The 19,291-nt window shown below is 36.3% G+C and overlaps 1 long non-coding RNA gene across 1 annotated transcript in view; it reads right to left on the bottom strand.

The window, feature by feature from the left end:
* Positions 1 to 15,263, bottom strand: part of LOC121036073 (uncharacterized) — a 48,625-nt gene extending 33,362 nt beyond the window's left edge. Inside the window, exon 1 of the long non-coding RNA XR_005793223.1 lies at positions 15,114 to 15,263. This is a non-coding gene — a long non-coding RNA (uncharacterized LOC121036073). The remainder of the gene's footprint in view (positions 1 to 15,113) is intronic.
* Between the last annotated feature and the right edge of the window lie 4,028 nt (positions 15,264 to 19,291).

Raw genomic sequence — 19,291 nt, 5'->3', positions numbered from 1 at the left:
CCTGTTCTCAACTCTCTCTGTCAAATTAGTATCTTACGAATGCTAACAACAATAACAAAATAGTATTTTCTGGGTACCAAGTAAAGGGCTTTACACATCATTGTATAATAAAGAATTTGACTAGCTTTTGTCCTCAGTTCCTGAGAGGTAGCCTCTAAAGCCATGGAATTTCCTGAGTGACAGGAGTTTCTGTGTTATTCATGGTGGGTTCTAATAGTTTAGGCTAATGAGATGACTTGTGGTGAGCCCCTAGGTAGTTTGTGCTCAAAAAATGCCTCAAGACAGTGGTAGACACTCCAGAAAAATGGACCATGTGATTAGAGTGTTGGGGCTTTGCCCACATCATACCAGCCTGACCTCCACGGAGGGGAGGGAGAGCTGGAGATTGAGTTTAATTACATAGAAAACTATCAATCACCATACCTATATAATGTAACCCCAGTAAAAACTGGGCACTGAAGCTCATATGAGCATCTCTAGTTAATGATATTCTATGCATATTGTCACTCATCAATGTGTAGGGAGGGTGATGCATCCTGATTCCATGGGGAGAAGACACAGAAAACTTCAGTTTTTGTGTGTGCAGGTAGAATATTTCCAGGCTTCCCCTATGTGTCTCTTCATTTTGCTGGTCCTTGTTTGGATGCCTTTTGCTATAGTAAAACTATAAAAATAAGCATAGTGCTATCCTAAAACCCTCAGTGTTTAGCCTGTTGATCAGAAGTGCTAGTGGCCTGGGAACCCTCAAGCTTACACTTGGTGTATGAAGTGAGAGCAGTCATGTGGAAGATTGTGTCCTTGACTTGTGAAGTTGGCCTAACTCTAGGTAGTTATCATCAAGTCATTGTACATACATTTGTTCAATCTCTTTGTGTATGTATGTGTCACCTTAATAAAATATATAATAAACTGAAAAAAACTTTATAACTTATAAACAAATAATAAGATAGACTACTCAACCAAAAACATTTGAACAGAAGATATATAAACATCAAGTAAGTACATAAAAATATGTTCCATATTGTTAATCATTATTGAATTGCAAATTAAAATTTCAATGACATAGCACTATACAACCAGTAGAATAACTAATATTTAAAAAGTATATATGTATGTTAGAGTTTATAAATTCCATTTGTAGATATTTAAGAGAAATAAAACATACGTCCAATAAAGACTTGTATGTTCTGTTAATAATAAATGTATTCATAGTAGCCAAAAACTTAAACAAACATTCATAGATGAATGGATAAACAAATGAGGTATATTCAATAGCTTTATGTTTGCACAGTGTAAAGATTTTATCATTCTCTTCTTACATAGGTTAATAAGGATTCTGGGGTAAATAACATGTTGATGGTTGTCAAATATCATATTCCATCTTTTCTCCTTTTCATAGTTTATGCAATGAATTCCTTTTCATAGTCTCTAAGGATGTTTGCAGCAAAATGCTTATCTGAATTTTTCTTCTTGTGTGTCTTTTAGAAATATAAGCTATATTGCATAATAAAATTTCACTTCCCTGTTAATTTGAAGTCTATTTCTTCTATGTCTAAAAGTGTTTGGAAGATTGCAGGGGAGTACAGTGGAATAAATTTAAAGGCTGTCAGACCTAACTCCAAAACCTAATGATTGTGCTAAGCCAATTTAAAAATCTTTGGAGTTCCAATTCCTCATTTCTGAAAATAGAGGTAATTATACATATATCAGAATAGTGTTATGAGGAGGCCTGAGATAACATATGTAATACATATAGAAAAAATATTAGGTTCCTTTTTCCCTTCAGATTTAAATAACTTTGGGGCAAGGTAAGCAATCTACCTATTTTTATTGGTATAATCCTTTTAGGGATGGTAAAGTTATAGAGAGAAATCCACCTTCTTTCAATTTGTCCTCAGGGGCTGGGCTAATTTTTCAGTGGTCAATAAAGTGTCAGAACAATATACATGAGTCAGTGTGAGTGTGAGTGTGAGTGTGTGTGTGTGTGTGTGTGTGTGTGAGAGAGAGAGAGAGAGAGAGAGACTTATTTTAAAATAATTTCCTAATGGAAAAAGCTTTTGCAAATACCATCCTAAAGTTTTATTAATGCAACTTGTTTATTTGCAAAAGTCTTAAGTGCTTGGTATTCATGGATTCACAGGTTTTTAATGATGGGAAATGTAATTGACTAAGGGCCTTAGTCTTGCGAAATCCATCCTATGTTTGCTAGAGCGGCTCCCAGCCAGTGACTGAGTAGAAGAACGGGAATACTGAGTCTACTTTCTGGAAGACAGGAGAATCCTCTAATGGTCATTTGACTCAAGAACTCCATTATTTTATTCTCCTGGTGCTTTGTTCTTTTTTAGCTTACTGTGAAAATTTCAAAAAAGAACTTTTTTGAAAGTTGATGCGCACTTCAGCAGAGCTTAGGGAAAACTTTCTTTGAAATTAATTGGTCTGGACTTTTGTGTTTTCTAATATTTATTTATTTGGGGGAGAGTGCAAGGCGGGGGAAGGGAATAGAGAGGGAGGCAGAGGATCCCAGGTGGGCTCCACTGACAGTCCGACAGTAGTGATCCCGATGTGGGATTCGAACTCACAAACTGGGAGATCATGACCTGAGCCGAAGTCAGACGCTTAACCGACTGAGGCATCCAGGTGCCCCGGGACTTCAGTGTTTTGTTGTTGTAGTTTGTTGGTTTGTTTCTGCTTATAAGTTGTATATTTATGTTTTGGTGGGAGGAAGGAGACAGAAAATAGTTCCTGTCATTCCCTGACCTGGGTTGTTGACACAAGCAAGTATTTTCGATTCTGTTTATATAGATCTATTGACTCGTGAGCAATAATAGTTCTTACTTTGGTTAAAGTGACTCTATTTTCTCACCAACGATGTCAGATTCGTGAATATTTCTGAGACTTCAATATTGCTCCCTCAGTGTCTTATAGGTGTTTCCCCACAAGATGGGATTGGGAAGATTGAAATAATCTGCTAGTCTTCTAGGTAGCCCAGCCACAACTGGAACACAAACTTTTGTGGCAGATCTGTGTTTATCCGTGTCATTTATTAATGGAAAGTACACAGCCTTTTGATTGCTGTTCTTCTCAGAACCAATAGTGTTAATTTCCTCTGTGGAACTTTAGATAGCTAACACACTTGCGTTTCCTCTTATCTGCTCCCCCTCCCCTCAACATCTCAAACTTTGATATGCTCTGATATTTGGGCTCCCGTGTGTTTATTGTCATTTTCACATTTAATGTTATTGAACATTGAACATTATAATACATGGTATATAATCTTAATGTTGCCATTTACTGTATAGCCAGATTTACATGTTTATTACTTTAAAAATTAATTTAATGCTTGGTTGCCCCTATAAATATTTATTTTAAGCATCATACAGTGAGGTAGAAGTAAGACATATGATAGAGGATATAATTCATACCTTTTGTGAAGTATATTTCATGAGTAGATGATAAAAGGAGTGAGGCTATGGAGCAGGCACAGGGCCACGGGGAAATGATCACTTCCACTCTCCTATAAATCATAGAGTTCTATGACCAGGTTATCTCAAAAATCCTCTGATCCTGGAGAATCCATTAAAAAGAGGTTATCCTCAAATCAAAATCCTATAGACATCCCAGGAAACTATATCTCCTGCTGCAAAGCATCTGTAGGACGACCATCAGTGTCTTTAGATTTTGAAGATCAAATTCCCTGGAATTGATCAGCTGAAACTGCACCCTGTAAATACAATTACAACAAACTTATGTTTTCTCTCACCGCCCTCCCCCCCGACCTTACCTCTACCATTTGATACTACTGAACTGTTAAGTTTTTCTCAAATTACATATCAGATAACATATAGAACTTCCTTGACTTACAATGGATGTATATCCCAATAAACCCATCATAAGTTGAAAATACTGTTAGGTCAAAAATGCATTTAATACACCTAACCTGCCAATCATAGCTTAGCCTAGCCTACCTTAAACGTGCTCAGAACACTTACATTAGCCTATAGTTGGGCAAAATCATGTAACACAAAGCTTATTTTATAACAAAATGTTGAATACCTCATGTGATTTGTTGAATACTGGACTGTAAGTGAAAAACAGAATGTTTGTATGAGTACAGAATAGTTGTAAGCGGATCGGTGGTTTACTGTTGTGATCGCATGGCTGCCTAGAAGCTGTGGCTCACTGCCATCGCCCAGCATCATGCTAACATAACACATATTGCTAGCCCAGGAAAAGATCCCAAATCAAAATCTGAGGTCTGGTTTCTCCTGAATGTGCATAGCTTTCACACCATTGTAAAGTTGAGAAATCATAAGTCCAACTGTTCTAAGTTGGTGACCATGTACAATTTAAACTAAAGCTCTGCTTTAATTCACCTAGACTCTGGTCTTAAAATTCCAAGTAACAAGTCTATAGAGCAAATTAGTATAGGTAGTTTTTCTGTCAACTTCTAAAATTGTTCTGTATTGGGATTTATTTTTAGATTTCCTCAGCTAGTTGTGTTTTTCTCATGGAAAGGAAACGATGAAGATTGTTTCTAATATATAGTTTCTGATTTCCTGCATTTTCAATCTTTTTGTTGCTTTGCTAAACAAATGTCAACTGGAATGACATTAGCGTTCTCAAATCCACTTGCTCTGTCAATTATCTCCAGCCATTCTTCTGTCTTAGCTACTATTAGCATCTAATAATGTACATGAGGAAGTCTGGCACTTGTTTGACTTTTGTCCTCAGTGAGTGTCTTTTTTTTTTTTTTTTTTCTGCTGATTTTCCAGAAAAAACGTACGGGTGAAGGTAGACTTCTGATGAGTCATGCTAATGAACAGAAGTTTGAAGAATCTTTCACTTATCCTTATAACTTAAGACTTTAAAGACTCTCTAGGTCCTTTGTATGTTGTCATTTTTGCCTATCATCCAGTGAATTCTCTTAATCTGAAGATTCACATTTTTACCTTAGGGTTTTATCTATTATGTATTTGACTATTTTTTCAGTTCCTTTGTTATTAAAAAATTAACAGTTGTAGATTGCATCATGTTTATATGCCTTCCATATACTTATTTTCTCATAGACTATATTTGTTTTTCTTCATTTTTGTTTCCACTTGTATTGCGGAGGGTTTGAGTCAATGGATTTGATTTTCTGTAATGTTGATTCTGCACTTTTCTACTTCTATCGTCATTTTTAGTTCACATCCAGTGTTTTAATTCCTTAAATCATTTTATTAATATTCTAATTTAGTATAATTATATTAGATTACAAATGTTGTATGTAAGCTAGATGAATTTTTATAAATATATAAAACTGTAGAACCACCACCCAATGACTCCCACTTAATCTCTATCACCATAGGTTAGTTTTGTCTGTTTCGAACTTCATGGAAAGGCATCACATAATATGTCTTCTTCTGTGTCCAGCTACTTTTGCTTAATATTTTATTTGTGAGATTTTTGAACGCAGCAAGAGTGTGTTTATTTCCAATGATATCTAGTATTTTTGTATGAATTTATTTATCCATTCTGTTGTTGATGGACATTTGGGTTGTTTCAAGTTTGACACCAGTAAGAATAAAGCTATGCACATGTTTGAGATGTCTTGTTTCACATATGAGTACTTTTCTAGAGCTAAAATCACTGGGTCACGGTTGTATGAATATATAGCTTTGACAGGTAATGTCAAACAGCTTTCCAAAGTGTTTGTGCCACTTTATAACAGCGTCAACGGTTAATAAGAGTTCCACTTGCTCTACATTCTCACTAATGATCTCTTTCAAAACAGCCATTCTTTTGTTGTTTAGAATGGCTTGTTACAGTTTTATTTTTTCACAATGCATATTTCAATATAGGAAATATATTCAGTATATTCTTTTGTGCAGTGCCTATTCAAGCCTTTTGCCCTCTTTTAATTGGGATGTTTTGTCTTTTTCTTATTGATTTGAATGGATTCTTTACCCATTAAATTCTTCTTCCTAGCTGTCCCTTTTTCTCAGATACTTTATGACCTTTTCCCCCACATCTTATGTATTTAGGACCCTTAAAATATTTAACTGTATTGAAATATCAAAGCACTATGTAAAATTTCCTTTCCATTTTGGGATACATCTCGCATGTAAGATCTTCATCTTTGTCGATGTAAACAGTATGCCTCCCACTATAACCATGCTATGGACTGAATGTGTGTGTCCTCCCCATCATATCCATGTGTTGAACCTAAGACCCCAGTGTGATGGTGTTTAGAAGTGAAGTCTTTGGGGAGTGATTGGGTCACCTGGGCAGAACCATCATCAATGGGATTAGTGCCCTGCAAAAGAGGCCCAAGAGAGATCCTTTCTCCTTCTGCCATATGAAGTTACAGTTAGAAAGTGTCATCAATCAACTAGAAAGCAGGCCCTCCTCACCAGATGCTGAATCTACTGACACCTTGATCTTGGACTCCCCAGACTCCAGAACTGGGAGAAATACATTTCTATTGTTTATAAGCCACCTGGCTGTGTTATTCTGTTATAGCTACCGACAGAGACTACAACCAGCCATGTAACCAAAAGTGTAGCTAATTTGTCTTAATTCTACCTCAGAGTTCAAAAACATGTGTACCACCCACCACTTCTGTTTCTCCTTTCCAGTTAATAGTAGCATGATCAGACTAACACCCTATCTGTTGTGTCCTTTGGAGTATAATTATCCAAATTGTGCATATCTGATAAAAAGTCCCTTGAAGTTTGTGGCATGTGATTTTAATACTTCTGGAGAGGTTTCTCTTTCTCCTCTAACTTCTGTTTGGTCTTTTCAGTTAATTTTTGGTATCGGGTTATTTGTAAGCCACTTCTTAAATTTCTATTTTTTTCAGAATTCCCTTTCATGAGTGGCCTAGATAACTTTCTAAAACTCTGTAATTTGATACATCTAGATGATAGTTTATCTCTAATATTTCATTGGTGGTGGTGGTACTTGTGTGTATGTCTGTGTCCCTTTTGACTTACTTTGTTTTGCTTTACTTCAGTCTCATACTCTATGGGCAAGATGGTATTTTGGGGTTATCTCTTCCCCATCACAAGATTTTTCCTGATACCTCCTCTGTTGATCTGACATTATTTCTTGCACACATAGTCCCTCTTATGGTCGCATTATTGCCGCAAACTACTCAAGAATGTATGTTTTATATGCTGAAGTATTAGAGAAATGTTAACCAAACTGTCCCTGGCAAAGAAATTGAAGCACATTTGACTCTGAATAATTTTTAACTTTTTTATCCTTTCTCGCTTACAAAATCTATTTTGTTGAAATCCGTATATGGTATAAACATAACTAATGACTTTTTCTGTGTTAAAAAACATTGTCCTTTCTGAATACAATATCATATAATCTTTAGATTTAAGAAAGATGAAGTATAGCACCATGGCATTTGTATCTTTATATAATTATTTTCTAATCTTTATGAACCCTAAGGAATTGAGGTTGGGGAAATTTCATTAAAATGAGTTAAAACTTACTCCTACCTTTGTGCTGTTTTTCTTGTTACCTCTGTATTGTTTTGGTAATCTATCAAAAAGTATCAACAAATCTCCTTTTAACAAAATGAGGGACTTTCTGTCTTTCTTAAATTGTTTTTTATCATTTGATTTTTTTTTTTTCAAAACACAAGCTTATGTTAACATAGTGTAGTATAATATTACCAGAGAGCTCGCTTTTTTAGCAGTTTCAGAGAGCTTTAAGTTAGGGTCGTATTAATTTCCATAACACACATATCGAGCAAGTAGTGGAAACAACCCTTCACCAGGAAGTAGTTACCAGTACAAGGCTCCTTTCTGAGAGACTACACCTGAGCCACAGTGTAAAAGGGCTTAGCTCCAATAGTCTCACCTCCTTGTTCCACAGCAGATTATTTGAAGGAGAGAACTTGATGCCAATATGACTCATGAAATTCCCTCTCCAGACATTTTGAAGTGAGATCCTAGGGGCTAAGTCCATTAATTGTAGGAAACTGGGCTGCAATTATGCAGGTTTCCTTTCACTTCAGGGTAGCCATGATACGGTTCATATGAAAGCACATGAGTGAGGAGAGAAGCTGGTTTGTAGAAAGAAATGGAAGTGAGTACAGAAAAGGTGTGGAGATGAGAAGTTATGTGGCCATAGCATTCCCGTCTGATAATTGTTTATTTTTCTGTATTTTTCATATTTTCTGCAATTGGGTTCCTGAAGTTTCTGCAATTATTCCTGTTTTCTGCAGTTCTCTGTTAAGATACAGTGTTCTCTGTATCTTTATGGTGTATCTTTTTGAAAATCTAATTTGAATAGGATTTTTTTCCCCAAATCAATGGTTTCTGACACAGATAACTTTAGAAATAAGACATCATGTGTTCTATCAGCTCTTTCATAAATCTGCTACAGTCTTACCTATGAAGAATTAGGTTGTTCTGTCTCCTCCCGTAGTATTATTCATAATCCTGCTATGCAAGTTACTATCTATATTGTCATCATTTATTTGAATATCTGTCTTTCTCATGAAAGGGCAAGCTTTTGTGCTTGGTATTCTCAGCACCTAGTATCGTGGTTGGCACATAATATGTACACAACAACTTTTTGTTAATCAACAAACTAACCACCAACCATGTGGAGTTCCATTCTTAGTTGCAGTTTGCTCAGAAGGAACCAGAATGAGAATTTCTGAAGCTCTCATAACTTGTCAAGTTTCACTGTTCATCTCTAAGTTCCTTTTGTTGACCCGTACATCTGTATAGGTTTCCTTTCCTGTCTTCAGTATTTTCTTGAGAAGTGCTTTCTCATTTATTGAGAAACAAAGTAATCTCAGCATTTTGGACATTCTTTTCTTTGTTTCTCTCTCAAACATATGTTTACATATGCTGTCACTAGAGGTAGTTTAAATAAATGCTATAGAGGTCTTTCCTTAAAAGAACACCCATTTTGTGGATGGCAAATATGTAAGATTGAGGAATCTGAAAACCCTCATGTACTCATCCCCCAGCTTCCTCAACTATCAACACATAGCTAGTTGGACCTTCTGTACTCAATCCTCTCTTTAGAAATATATCACATTGATGGGCTGTTCATCCTCTTCTCTGGGTACTATATTTCCCCATTCTTTATGGAAATTTTCATCGATTATTTAAAATAAGCAAATCCTAAGTAGCATGTCAATTTGTCTGTAAATACTTTACTATTATTTTCAGCAACTCTAAGATTTAAGAGTTCAGTATTTCCTCTTAGAGTCCAGTGGGCAACGCCTGGGTGGCTTAGACAGTTAAGTGTCCAACTCTTGATTTCAGCTCAGGTCATGCTCTCACAGTCATGAGATGGAGCCCCACATCGGGCTCCACACTGAATGTGGAGCCTGCTGGGGATTCTCTCTCTCCCTCTCTCTCTGCCCCTCACAGGTTTGCGTGTGCTCTCTCTCTCTCTCTCTCTCTCTCTCTAAACAAATAAATAAACATTAAAAAGAATAAAAAGTCCAGTTGGTTGGTAATAATATATATTAGGAAATGAATTTCTAAGGTAGTGTGCTTTTAGTGATTTCTAAACATAAAAATTAAAATCTGATTGATTTTAGACAAATGGCAATGATTTGTAGCAAAAGGCAATTATACTAAAGTATATCAAATATTTCTTTATTATCCTTTTAGTCACTTCTCCTAAGTTTCTAGTCTCTCCCTCTTTTTTTTATTTCGCAGTTGACTAAGATCAGTGGAGACCTGCAACTGCTTTCCATTGTTGTACATTCCATTCTAGTGATATGTGACAATTCTCTAAAAGTTACATCGAACTTCATACTGTATAGAAGACCTTATCCTGACATAATGATATGGATTCATGTTTCGCTTGGCATAGTCCTTACGCATTATCCTGGAAAGACTTGCTCCAGCTGTTTCAAATTATTTTCATTTTATATGTCATGTTTAATAGCAGGGAGGAGACTATTGCTAATGGTTTTTTCTTAGAAATTAATCTGTCAACCTGGTGAAAATATGAAGTTAAAGCAGATGAACAGGGATTCTCCAATTTAACATCCTAAGCATATTAATTTACTTAGCAAAACCGTAACAAGATTAAGTTAATCAATGAGAATTTCCATTAAGAATGGGGAAATGTCACACACAGAGAAGGGAATGAACAGCCCGTCAATGTGATATATTCATATAATGTTTTCTTTTAATGTAGTGATGGTTGAGTTCTAATCATGTGTCTTGGGGCTGGGGATAGACATAAGCAGGCCTTAATGTAACATTTCATGATGCAGTATTCTATACTGAGCTTGCATTTGTGACACTGAATGGGAGACCTTTTTCTTTGAGCCAGATATAAAATATGCTTTCCATTTCTCTGATGGTTGTCACTGAAAGGATTTTCAAAAGTTACTTTAGAACCTCAGAATTAGATCAATGTGTTTAGGAACCAGAATGCTTTTTATTAATAAGAGTTTGAAGAAACTCCTGTGAAAACAATAGGATTTTTAATCACTGGCATAAAATTGTAGATTCCAGGGCAAAGATCATATGGTGTAATGATATTCAATGTGTAACAGGTTTTGATGTTTCAGTGCCTTCAGTTGTTAATATATTGCTTCTTCTGGTGTTGAATCTGCCAAATACTTCCTGTCACTTTTACGCTAGTCTGCCTTCCCTGAGCTTTTGTTTTCTTGGGTTTCTGTTCAGTTAACCCAATCAAGCAAGTCCAGAAGCAGATGAGCCTCCTTCTGACGCATGGTCAGAAGGTCAAGAATAGTGTATACTGTGTCACCATATCCACGTCATTCACCTCACTCCATCCCATCATGTAGGTATTAATTATATCATTACGTATCATTACAAGAGGGTGAATATAGTATCACATAATATTTTGAGAGACCAAATTCACCTAATGTTCATTATAGTATATTGTCATAATTGTTCTATTTTATCATTGTTGTTCATCTCATCCTGCACTTCATTACAAATTAAACTTTATCATAGATATAAAGGTATATATCTGGTTCAGTACCGTCTATGGCTTCAATCATCTGCTGGGGATCATGGGAAATATCCCCCATAGATAAAGGAGGACGACTGTATTTCTCAGCTAATGATTTATTTCCTATGCTCTTTAATTCACTCCTCTTTTTTACTCTTAACACAACTCTCACACTGAAGCATCAACTTAAAAGCTACCATAAATTACTTTCAATTTTTCTATGTTTTTATTTTCCATAATTTTAATATGGAATATTAATAGCTTATGAGCACCAAGTCAAATTGAGATGTACAGCATTAGTGTTGAGTACAGGTTAGCTTAATTTATCTCTTGTGATATATGGATGGCTCTATAATGTGGAGAGTGGTCATATTCCTATCTTTCAATCTCCATCTGTAGCAACAGATACTCGCCCCAGCTTTTCTTTTTCACTGTACACCTCAAAACACATATTTTTGGATTTTTAGACCTCCCCCTGTAAAGAAGTATGCAATAGATTATTTTTGTTGAAATGGGAAAGAGACATATCTTAAATATCAGAAAGGAACATGTTATTGTTTTTTTCATCCTTTGATACCAAAACTGGGTGTAAAAGGTGGAGTATTTATTAATGCATAATATGAACTGGGTAAATAAAAATATTATTTTCTCCTACCAAAACAGTAATTTCACTTCTGAATCAAAGGAAAAACAGATGAAAGAGAAAAACTGAAGCACAAAATAATTCACTTCGGCATTTTTATGATAGCACAAAATGAGAACCACTCAAATGGTACATTAAAAGGGAAAGGTTAAGTAATGGTTAAGTACATTCTGGGACAAGTGTTCAATAGGCTATTGGTGTTCAATATGCTTTCAATATGCTGTCATTTAAAATATGACACCATGGGGCATCTGGGTGGCTCAATCGGTTAAGCATCCTACTTTGGCTTAGGTCATGATCTTGCGGTCTTTGAGTTCAAGCCCCGTGTTGGGATCTGTGCTGATAGCTCAGAACCTGGAGCCTGTTTCCGATTCTATGTCTCCCTCTCTGCCCCTCCCCAACTTGTGCTCTGTCTCTCAAAGATAAATAAAACATAAAAAAATTCTTAAGAAAATATGACAGGGAAAGTTAGGTAAATCTCATGAAAATTACCAAGTATAATCACTATTATATATATAAAAAAGGAGTTTTATGTAAAACAAAATAAAAATGTCATTTTAAGTATTTACAGTGGTTACATTTGGGCATATGATTGTGGCTAGTCCATCTCTTTTGCTTTCTTTTTTTAAATTTTTTTTTAACATTTACTCATTTTTGAGAGACAGAGACAGAGTGTGATTGGGGGAGGGGCGGAGAGAGAGACACAAAGAATCTGAAGCCTGAGGAGGGGCTTGAACACACAACTGTGAGATCATGACCTGAGCCTAGGTTGGATGCTCAACCAACTGAGCCACCCAGGTGCCCGATCTCTTTTACTTTCTTACACTTCCCAGTTTTCTATTACACAAATGCACAGGCACCACTGAAACTCTCTCTTGGAGAAGGTTAAACAGCTTAATGTAAATTACTGCCACGCTGTAAGCTTAATTCAATTTATGTGACCTAGAACAGCAGCCTACCATCAGAATGAAAATGTAATTATTTAATTATTTTGAGTTATCTGATGTAGGGAATATAGTAAACATGAAGAAGATAACCTAGGTGAGGGACGATATGCTTATGCATTGTAAAATTCTTTCAACTTTGTTGAAAACTTAAAAATTTTTATGCTACAATGTTGGAAGGAAAACAATCAATTGATTGCAGTCAATCCACTTCTAGATAAGCTTCCAGAGGATCATTTCTTTCCAAGTTGGAAGCTATTAGTATATACTCCATTATTATTCATTTTATATTTCTGCTTTCTCTGGTATAATTTATGTAGATGCAAAAAAGTCAAGTATTAGGAGTTAGGCAAGTCCGTCTGTGACATGCGATGATTTTTTTCTTGTGCTGTTAGTCATCTTGACTCTAAATTTGCTTCTCTTGGTTAATTATGATATTTTATTACATTTTCTCCTAAACACTATATTCTGTACTATTTGCCTTTAACATTTTATTCATATGTAGATGTAATATTTGAAGAATTTGTTTACACAGAAGCAAAAGTAGGTCTTTCACAAATACTATTACTATAAATGCATGTATTCACATGTATGAAATACGTCTGTTACATGCAGTTATACAAAACAAACATTAAGAAGATGGTAGCCAGCTGTTCTCTCTTCAGTAATACTAGAATGAGTAGAAATGGGATAAATACGTAGAGAAAGGATTCCATTATGTGCTTGTATTTAATTTGGAGACAATGCACATTTCAGTGTAGTGGTGTGTATGTAAACTAAATATAGAAATAATTGGTCTGAGAAATTCTATCTGGGTATTCATGTTTACTAAGTTGACATGTTCAAATGTAGAATTTTTCTTTTTCTAAGCTCATAAACTGACTGAAAAATGCTATAGACTGTATATAGTCAATAACCTTCTAGGTAAAGGGAAGATAAAAATATCTCATTCCTGGTATACTTGTTCTTTTCAAATTTTTAAGTCATAGCTTCGTTTTTAAGCCCACAAATTTAAAAAATTAATTAGGCCAGTCCTTATCAAGGACACAGATGACCTATGCAAAGATCCATAAGTGTGTCTTTCTAAATTGGCATTATGTTTTGGTCAATAGTTGGTGCTAGACTTTAGACCAATCCTTTGAAGTTATAAACTTGTTAGGATTTTTCTTTACTCAGTGTAGTAAAAAGGAAATTAAACAATGATATAAATTTATATTTAATCTTCCTAAATCCAATTTTATCTACAGACTTCCTTTTGGTTCCTTGCATATAAACACATTAGCTGTCATTATAACAAAATCCCTCTCTTACAAAAAATATTTTATATACATAGAGCCAGTGTATAAATTTTCTAAAAGATGAAAGTTTAATACTAACCTGTATAATGCAAAAATGTATTTGTATTACTTAGCATTAAATATGGCTATACATAACAGAAAACTCCAAATAATCAGAGAAATATATTTCTCTCTCACATTCAAGATATCTCACATTTAAGAAGCCAGTTCAGGCTTGTTTTGATATTCCAAAAGAGACCCAAATTCCTTCCATCTTGTTGTTCCACTATATATGTTGTTCCACATATATGTGTGTGTGTGTATATATATATATATACACACACACACATATATATTCCATTGTCAAGGGATAACTCTTTGATCCCAGATGGCTACTGATGTTTCAACCATTATATTTGCATCCCAACCAACAGGGTGGAAGAAGGCAACAGAGCATACCACTTTCTGTTATGCACACTTCCTGCAAATTTCGCACAACACTTTAGCTTATATCTCATTAGTTTAGTCACGGTGACTCCTAATTAAAGGAGACTGTGATATGTGATTTTTATCCCATCTAGACATGTATGAGGCTGAAAATCAAGACTCTTTTACTGTGGTAGATAGAGTAATGTCTCCTAACCTCAAAGATATTCATGTCTTAATTTTCTCAACCTACAAATATGATAGGAGAAGATAGGATTCAGTAGGCAGAGAGGGAAAGGTTAGTACCTGAGGTCTCTGGGTGGAGAAAAACACATATTGTGGAACAATGCTGGGAGTTTCTGACTACAGCAAACCCCTTTGGGCATAAGGTCCCTCTTAAGAATGTAGTAAACACCAGCTACTCCCCCTCAGGTTTCCTTCAGGAATTTGACAGTCAAAATGCATAGCTAAAAAAGGAAACCATAAAACTTGTTATATGAGGGACAGTATGACCAATCTGACTCCTCACACAATGGAGTCGAGCCAATCAGGAATGGACAATGCAGCACCTAGAGTTATCCAGCCAGTAAGGGTAGAGTCTGAAAAGGAACAAGAGGGAAGGGATGAGGGTGCTAACCAAAAAACTTATAAAACAAGGACCCTTGCCTATAGTTCGTGGGCATTTCCTTTCAAATGTCCCCTCTCTGTAAAGAGAGCTTATCTACTATTCTTACTTTCTAATCTTATACCCTAAGAAACTTTGCCTGCTGCTCATTTTGTGTCCACCTCTTCATTCTTTGAAGCAGTGAGACAACGAAACCCGGGTATTGAGGTAAAAAATCCTGCAACACAAATTTGCTACTTTACCTGACAGAAGAGATTTTTGTTGGTGTGATTAAGAATCTCCAGAGGAGATTCTAGGTGGGCTCAGTATAATCACAGGGTCCTCATAAAGAGTGATGCTAGTTCAAAGGAGATGGCTGTTATAAGTGAACTGTTGGAAGATGGAGGAAGGGGTGAACACCCACAGAATGCAGGTAGACTTCAGATGCTAGAACTTAGAAGGCCATGGAATCTCCCATGGAGCTTCCAAAAGGAACCAGCCCTGCCCAAACTTTGTTGTTTTAAGCCACAAGTTTGTGACAGATTTTTAGAGCAGGAAAGGAATATGCTGTACTTACTGAAGAAAAAAAAAGGAATAAATTTCAAGCCTATCAACAGTCTGCCATGCATTTTCAGTGACATGTTCATATTTTTGGTCTTTGGATCCATCTGAATTCTTTCAGATATTTGGATTCAGCAATCTGTACTATTGGTAAGTGAGCAAATACTCTAATCTGGTAGCCTGAGTACTTAGGTCCAGGTTAAACCCTTGGTAATTAATGGGTGTACAGGAGTCATGCAGCCACTAATGCTGGGGGGGAATGCCTCTCTCCGGGGCTTGTTTAGTATTTGTGTGCAATTCCTCCAGCCCAGCATAAGCCAGTCAGTCAGTGTGATCTAGAGTCAAGGCCAGTGAGAGAGCTGTGGCCACAGGAAGACTTTTGGGTCTGGGGGAGGAGGAAAATCAGGGTAGTGGCTTAGAGTTTGACATCCTGGCCCTTTCTGTTATGGTTGATTGTCTGCTTCCCAGGCCTCTCCTGTTGTCTGTCTGAGTATACCCATTCCCACGTCCACCGCCAGACAATTTCTGTGTGGTAATCTCACCTCAAATGCTACTCCTTTCTTTGGCAGGAAGTTTGGTTGTTATTCTTGACCATAGACTAATTTCCCAACTCAGATTTTATATATTTTGTGAATATTAATCTTCCGTTGTTAATTTAAGACTTTGTCCTCTGGTAGACAGAGTATTGGGTCCCCAGAGATGCTGATGTCCTGGTTCCCTAGGAATTGGAAATATGTTACATTATGTGACAAAGATGAATTATGATTGCAGATGGAATTAAGGAAGCTAATGAGCAGATGCTGACATTACCCTGGATTAACAGGTTGGAGGCACAAGGTTTCAGGGTCTGAGGGAGATATGGTTTGGGAAAAATGACCAGAGAGATTCAACCTTGCTAGCTTTGAATATGGAAGAGGAGGCCATGAGGCAGGGAATTTGGGTGGCCAAAGGAAGGAAAGGAAAGAGATTCTCCTCTAGACCATTTAGGAGAAAGCAGCCCTGACAACATCTTGATTTTAGCTCACTGGGACCATTATGAACTTCTGACCTCTGAAAGTGTAGGATGACACATTTAGGTTGTTTTAACCCACAAAATTTGTGGTAATTTGTTATAGCAGCAATAGGAAGTAATACATCCCCCACCTATTTAAAAGACTTGAGAGATTAGAGGTGAAAGCATTGCACAAGGGGAGACATTTGAAAGTACAAAGACCCTTGGGCACCTGGATGACTCAGTTGGTTAAGGATCCTGTTATGGTTCAAGTCATGATCTGATCTCACTGCTTGTAAGTTCAAGCCCCACATCAGGCTCTCTGCTACTGGCACAGAGCCCACTTTGGGTCCTCTGTCCCTCTTTCTCTCTGCCCCTCCCCACTCTCACACACTCATTCTCTCTAAAAATAAATAAACATTAAAAAACAAGTCCAAAGATCCCACTGATTGAAGAGAGCATGTATAGACGATAACACTTGCACAGCAGATTTTGTTTCACTATTTCTGACCTCAAAGGCAAAAAGAGAAACATCTTTATTTACATAGTTTTTGGGGTTCTGATGACATCAGGCAAATACACCTGAAAATGGACATTTTTCTTTGGACTGTACCAGAGCTGGGATTTATTCAAGTGACCTCATTTAGAAAACACTGAGGAACACTGAAGACAATTGTTTTAACCAGGGTTTAGGAAAAGAAAATGGAGTTTTCTCTTTGGGTCCTGAGGGAGCAAAGTCTTTGTTGTGACACATGAAAGCAACTCAGAGAAGCTTCAAGATTATATATTCAGGACTTTGCTTTTGAAAATATTACTTCATGTGGAGATCCTGCCTGGCGAGAGACCTGAAAGAAAAGTTAATCCAGCTGATGAAAAGTCAATGTTCTGGGTACACAGAGAGTAAAGCACATGATTTCCTCTTCAGGAAAGAAGTCTTTAGGAAGAGAGGAGCTCAATGAAAGTGGAGCACCTTCTGCTCTTGGAACATTCCAGTGAAGGAGAAAGGTAAGGGTCCTCCTTCCCCAACAAAGAGGAAAGTTCAAGGGTACCATTCCTCACCACTTCAGGTAAGGTAGCCTGAATAGCTGTTGCTGGAAGTGAAGATGTTGCCCACAACCATGTGTCCTTTTCTACATGCAAAGAGACAAAACCAAACTTTTGCAGCAAGTGCCAGCCGGTGAAACAACGCTATAATTATATCTGCTTTGTACATAATGCTACAACCTTCATCTAGTCTAGGCCAAAGTGTGAAGACCTGAAAAAGGAAGGTTTAATTACATAGTGGTGGCTGTTGATTTAGATACTTGGATGGGTGTTAAATCACCAACCTCCTACCAAGATAAGCAATTAAACAATAACAAAAATAAAATTGAAAGAAAATAAAAACAATAAAAAATTGTTTAAAATAACAAAATAAAATTGGAGAGTTAACACGGCCATCTAAATTCATATGTTGAAATATAATCTTTGGCTAAATTTTTCTCAGGTAAAAATCATACATTTTCCCCTAACATTGGTGGAGGCATCAATGCAAGAGCGAACCATGCATCACTTTCCTGATCTGCCTCTACTTGGGGGTCATACATGCAAGAGACCAGTTGAGCTTTTTTCTTTTTTTTTTAATTCTCAGAAGGATTTTTTAAAATTTTCATCTTTTCTTCATATTCCTCCACCACCGTAACATATTTATCTTCAGATATTTGAATCATATAAATAGAAGAAAATGATTTTGTTCTACAAGTTATTTAGAATAAGATACTGATTATCAGGAGACTAAGGGAAATGACATACATCAAGTACATATTTTGTGCTGGATGCCAAGGAAGATATTTTAACATGTTACTTCATTTAATCGTTACAATGACATTCCAAACCAGGTTTGATTTTCTCTGTTTTATAAATGAATATATTTTATCTCAGACCAGAAAAGCTAAGATTCCAATCTGTGGTTCCTTTCCATGCCTATACTTTTCCCATTATATTACTTTACTATTTATTTTATTTAATTTCCACCTCAGAAATACTCATTGCTATTTTAGAGAGAAATAAAGTTTATTTATTTAGTTTGAGAGAGAGAGAAAGGGAGAGAGAGAACCAACAGGGTGGGAGCAAAGACAAAGGGGGACAAAGGATCCAAAGCAGGCTCTATGCTAACACCAGAGACCCCGATGTGGAGCTTGAACTCACAAACTGAGAGATCATGAATTGTGCCAAAGTCAGATACTCAAATAACTGAGCCACTCAGGTGCCCCTATTTTAGGAAGAAATAAATAAAAGTACTATGATATCTATAACTCCATGTTGAAAGGCGATGCTATAAATTTTAACATTTCTTAAATACAAATTGAGGAAGTTCTACATGATCTTAACTCTCTGGAGGAATGTGGGGAAAAAAACCCCAAATGGGTAAACCAAATGTTTCCAAATACCTGTACATTTGGCATCATCCAACTCACTAATGCATATGCTTAGTGTCATTAATTTTTTTAAATGTTTTACTTGGTTATGTTTAGTATTAAAAATACAGTGAAGAAAGAAAATATCCCCATTTTCTTCCCCAACTCCTTTACCAAGGAGTGGCTACTCAACATGGGTATCCTGGTGGGTAGACTCCCAGATATTTTTCAAGTTTGTTTATTTATTTTGAGAGACAGAGAGAGCGTGCATGTGAGCTGGGGAGGGGCAGAGAGAGGAGGAGAGAGAATCCCAAGCAGGCTCTGCACTGTCAGCACAGAGCCCAATGCAGGGCTTGATCCCATGATCTGTGAGATCATGACCTGAACCAAAATCAAGAGTCAACTCTCAACTGGCTAACCCAACCAGGCACCTCCAGATATTTTTTAAATTATTCATATGATTACATCATGCACACACATAAGTGAAATTATG

The sequence above is a fragment of the Herpailurus yagouaroundi genome, unplaced genomic scaffold (assembly GCF_014898765.1).
Source record: "Herpailurus yagouaroundi ecotype Mexico unplaced genomic scaffold, PumYag 162, whole genome shotgun sequence".
In the NCBI taxonomy this organism is placed as follows: Eukaryota; Metazoa; Chordata; class Mammalia; order Carnivora; family Felidae; genus Herpailurus; species Herpailurus yagouaroundi.
This window is presented reverse-complemented; position numbering and strand designations above follow the sequence as displayed.